Genomic DNA, 5,186 nt, shown 5'->3' on the forward strand with positions numbered 1-5,186 from the left:
CTTTCTTTTTTTGAGACGGAATTTTGCTCTGTCGCCCAGCTGGAGTGCGATGGCACTATCTCAGCTCACTGCAAGCTCCACCTCCCGGGTTCACGCCATTCTCCTGCCTCAGCCTCCCGAGTAACTGGGACTACAGGCGCCCGCCACTACGCCCAGCTAATTTTTTGTATTTTTAGTAGAGACAGGGTTTCACCGTGTTAGCCAGGATGGTCTTGATCTCCTGACCTCGTGATCCGCCTGCCTCCGCCTCTCAAAGTGCTGGGATTACAGGCGTGAGCCACTGCGCCCCGCCTTGTATTTAGATATTCTAATAGTGGGCAGATGATTGCAGTACTTGCTATGACTCTTTCTCCACCTTCTAGCAGGTGTTAGGCAACCAAACGGGAATGAGGGAGCCCTGGGCTGGAGACATAGATTTGAGATCCATTAGTGAGCAGGTTACTGCTGAGACTTCAGTGGGGAGGATACACAGGAACGCTTAGCACTGGGACTGGTACAGAACAGCTGCTCAATAAATATTTGCTGCGATGAAAAAGCATCCAGTCAAAAGTGTCAAATGCTGTGATTGCAAGAGGAGGACCCATGGGAGAGTTCTAAGTACTACTGTATGGAAATGCCTGGACTTGATAAAATAATAGTGTTACATCACTGATGCTAGCCAATACACATTGCATTACAGCTGAATTATATAAATTTTGGGGGTTTCTAATAGTCTGAATTGGGTTCCTTTGGGGAAATTGCTCATCTTCTCAGAGGTACCTGCCTAACTGGTTGAAAAACAAAAACACCATCTCTCAGAAATTCTGTGCAGATAAACTGAGCTAATGTGTCAAAAACATTTTTAAGAGACCAGGCACGGTGGCTCATGCCTGTAATCCCAACAATTTAGGAGGCTGAAGGGGGCATATCACTTGAAGTCAGGAGTTCAAGACCAGCCTAACCAACATGGCGAAACCTTGTCTCCACTAAAAACACGAAACAATTAGCCAGGTGTGGTGACGCACGCCTGCAATCCCAGCTAATCAGGAGGCTGAGGTGGGAGGATCACTTGAACCCTGGAATTGTAGGTTGCAGTGAGCCAAGATTGTACCACTGCACTCAGAAAAAAGGAGAAAGATTTTTAAGCCATAAACTACTAAACTCACATTAAGTGCCTGCATTAAGTGAGCAGCCATGAGGCTTATTGCACAAAAGGAAATGCTTAAAACATCAAATCATAACCCAAAATGAGGCTACACAGGAAAATCATCTCATTCAAATGTATCAGCATATCAAAAATGGCTTTTTAAACTCTTGTCAGTTTTGAGTATTTCTTGAATTTTTAATATATTTTGGAGCAAGGCGGCTGAGCTGGTTGGTGGTGGCAGTCGTGCGGCAGATGCAAACATGCAGATCTTTGTGAAGACCCTCACAGGCAAAACCATCCCCCTTGAGGTCGAGCCCAGTGACACCATTGAGAATGACAAAGCCAAAGTTCAACACAAGGAGGGTATCCCACCTGACCAGTAGCATCTGATATTTGCTGGCAATTAGCTGGAAGATGGCCGCACTCTCTCAGACTACAACATCCAGAAAGAGTCCACCCTGCACCTGGTGTTGCGCCTGCAAGGTGGCATTATTGAGCCTTCCCTCCGCCAGCTTGCCCAGAAATACAGCTGCGACAAGATGATCTGCCGCAAGTGCTATGCTCGCCTTCACCCTCGTGCTGTTAACTGCCGCAAGAAGAAGTATGGCCACACCAACAACCTGCGCCCCAAGAAGAAGGTCAAATAAGGCTCTTCTTTCCTTGAAGGGCAACCTCCTGCCCAGGCCCCGTGGCCCTGGAACCTCAATAAAGTGTCCCTTTCGTTGAGTGGAGCAGCAAAATATATATATAGAGAGAGAGAGAGAAAGTTCAGGCCGGGTGCAGTGGCTCATGCCTGTAATCTCAGCACTTTGGGGGGCCTAGTCGGGCAGATCACCTGAGGTCAGGAGTTCGAGACCAGCCTGGCCAACATGGTGAAACCTTGTTTCTACTAAAAATACAAAAAAAAAAAAAAAATTAGCCAGGCATGGTGGCACATGCCTGTAATCTCAGCTACTTGGGAGGCTGAGACAGGAGAATCGCTTAAACCCAGGAGGCGGAAGTTGCAGTGAGCTGAGACTGTGCCACTGCACTCCAGCACGGGTGAAAAAAAAAAAAAAAAAAAAAGTTTGTGTTCTGGAAAAAAACAGAAATAATATTTCAAATATTTTAAAAGAAATAAGAACTATCTAGAATTAATTCTATCACATGAAATGCCAAATTTTAGGCTGAGAAATGTAATAGAAGTGTTTTATTTCATAACAGAATTTTGATTCTAATTTTACCAATTTTGGGAGAAATTTTTGAAAGTATTAACTAGTTAATGTTTAGAATTTCATCTTCAGTAACTGAGAATGGAACATTCATGTCGATGCTGTTAAAACCAGTCAGGAAATTTGTTCAATGTGATTATTTGTCACTCGGTCAGTTTGTAGTTGTTTCTATTTGCAGTAACTCGATGTAGCCAACATGAGGAACAGCAGAGGGCAACAAAGAGTCAACGGCCTTGGTAGGAAGCCGGGCAGGGACGGGAGGGGCACATTTTACCCATTGTGCACATGTCCAAGGGGCAGTTTAGTCTTCGTGTACCTCGGTAGTATTTTATTTTATTTCATTATTTTATTTTATTTTATTTTTGGTAAGCACATAGCCCCATCACATTTGAAGATAATTCAAATTTTTATTTTTTAAGTGTTTTTGTTTGTTTGTTTTTGAGACAAAGTCTCACTCTGTCGCCCAGGCAGTTTTTTTGCTTGTTTGTTTGTTTTATGAGACAAAGTCTCACCCTGTCACCCAGTTGGAGTGCAGTGGTGCCATCTCAGCTCACTGCAACCTCTGCCTCCTTGGTTCAAGTGATTCTCCTGCCTCAGCCTCCCAAGCAGCTGGGACTATAGGTGCATGCCACATCTGGCTAATTTTTTGTATTTTTAGTAGAGATGGGGTTTCACTATGTTAACCAGGATGGTCTCGATCTCTTGACTTCATCCTGATCCGCCCGCCTTGGCCTCCCAAAGTTCTGGGATTACAGGCATGAGCCACCATGACCAGCCTATAATTCAAATTTTTAATCCAATATATCAGTCCAGGCTGGGCACAGTGGCTCATGCCTATAATCCCAGCACTTTGGGAGGCCCAGATGGGTGGATCACCTGAGGTTAGGAGTTCGAGACCAGCCTGGCCAATATGGTGAAACCCTGTCTCTACTAAAAATACAAAAAGTAGCCAGGCGTGGTGGCACGTGCCTGTAGTCCCAGCTACTTGGGAGGCTGAGACAGGAGAATTGCTTGAACCCGGGAGGTGGAGGGTGCAGTGAATCAAGATTGCACCACTGCACTCCAGCCTGGGAGACAGAGCAAGTGGGCAACAGAGCAAGACTCTGTCTAAATATATATTTTATATATATGTATGTATATCTCCAAAGTAGATTGTGTTAGTAATTTTATTCCCCAAAACACCAAAATCCATATACCAAAAGCTAACACTTTAAAGAGAGAGATTTAAAGGTGGCCTGCCAGCCCTTGGATAGTTTTAAGTACGTGCTTTTCCATGATTTGAATCATTCTGTAACACTTGCCACCCAGGAGAGGAACATTCCCAGCTGTGTTCTTGGCTTAAACAGAGCTCCTGAGGCTGGAAACAAATAGCCCAGTTGATGCACAATTGAGAACATAAACAGAGAAGACATGATCCACTCATACCTCCCCAATGACCGAAGCAGCTGTATCAAGCACATCTTTGCATATCGCGCAATCCTCACTAATTATTGTATGAGAGTAAGCCAAATCCATTCACATTCACTGAGCCCATGAGCACATTCAAAGTTAAATATAAATGCACCTGTCAATGCCATAACTACAGGAGATATTTTAGGATAAAAGATATTCCCTGGAGTAAGATCCGTGCAAGATCGAAAGGAAACACCAAGAGCATCTAAGATGCAAGCATAAAAATTCAAGGCTTGGAGGAAGAAATTGGAATGGGTGCTAGTGGGGCAAGGAGGAGCTGGGCTGGAGGGTGTGCTGTGCAGGATGACACACAGGGTTGGAGGGCTTGAGATCAGACCATGAAGAGTCCTGCCTGGGATTTGCACTTGACCTTAGGTGTGAGGAGGCATATTTAGGAGTTCTGTTTTTTCCTTAGATTTCTCCGTCCCTCAATTTCCTGTTCCAGGAGTCGATGGCTATGTGTGATGAGCAGGAAGATTTAGATAGGGATGGCCCAGTCTGAGTAGATAGGACATATATCTCTGAATCCCTCCTCTTTACATCTAATCCTTTCCTTGTCATAGAGAGAAACTTGGAGGCTCCCAGTGAACAAGACAAGGCCAAACAGGACATGCTGATGATGTCAATGACTGAAGAAAAACCCTTTTCCACTCAGGTGCCGTGGCTCACACCTATAATCCCAGCACTATGGGAGGCCAAGTTAAGAGAATCACTTGAGCCTAGGAGTTCAAGACCAGTCTGGGCAACAGAGCAAGATGCTGTCTCTACAAAAATAAATGTAAAAAAAAAATAAACCTTTTCCACAACCTCTCCTGCCTTCCCCTTTTTCTCCATTCCTAAGCTATCTTTCATTCCCCATATCATAGTCTGCAGATTGAGAACCTCCTTGTTATTTTAAAAAGGGTACACAGGAACAGAAGAGAGTTAGACAGAGGCCAGGTTATGGGGGTCTTTGTCAACTGGGATAACAATATGATATCTAAAGTAACCAGCGGTGCTTTAATTTAAAAATAACATTTATTTGGCCCGGCGCGGTGGCTCACGCCTGTAATCCCAGCACTTTGGGAGGCTGAGGTGGGCGGATCACGAGGTCAGGAGATCGAGACCATCCTGGCTAATACTGTGAAAACCCGTCTCTACTAAAAACACAAAAAATTAGCCAGGTGTGGTGGCGGGCACCTGTAGTCCCAGCTACTCGGGAGGCTGAGGCAGGAGAATGGCAGGAACCAGGAGGCAGAGCTTGCAGTGAGCCGAGATCGCACCACTGCACTCCAGCCTGGGAGAAAGAGCAAGAGTCCGTCTAAAAAAAAAAAAAAAAAACTTTCCTTTCAAAATAAATGTGCCATGTTAAAAAGAAATTAAGTAATTTAAGGCAAAACTTTTTTTTTTTTTTTTTT

The 5,186-nt window shown here is 44.5% G+C and overlaps 1 pseudogene across 1 annotated transcript; it reads left to right on the forward strand.

The window, feature by feature from the left end:
* Positions 1-1,360: 1,360 nt before the first annotated feature.
* LOC108512509 (ubiquitin-60S ribosomal protein L40 pseudogene) lies at positions 1,361-1,866 on the forward strand (annotated as a pseudogene). Its single transcript, XR_001880620.1, has one exon. The product of XR_001880620.1 is annotated as a ubiquitin-60S ribosomal protein L40 pseudogene (transcript).
* The last annotated feature ends 3,320 nt before the right edge of the window (positions 1,867-5,186 follow it).

This window comes from Rhinopithecus bieti, unplaced genomic scaffold, assembly GCF_001698545.2.
Source record: "Rhinopithecus bieti isolate Rb0 unplaced genomic scaffold, ASM169854v2 scaffold_28016, whole genome shotgun sequence".
NCBI classification, from domain to species: domain Eukaryota; kingdom Metazoa; phylum Chordata; class Mammalia; order Primates; family Cercopithecidae; genus Rhinopithecus; species Rhinopithecus bieti.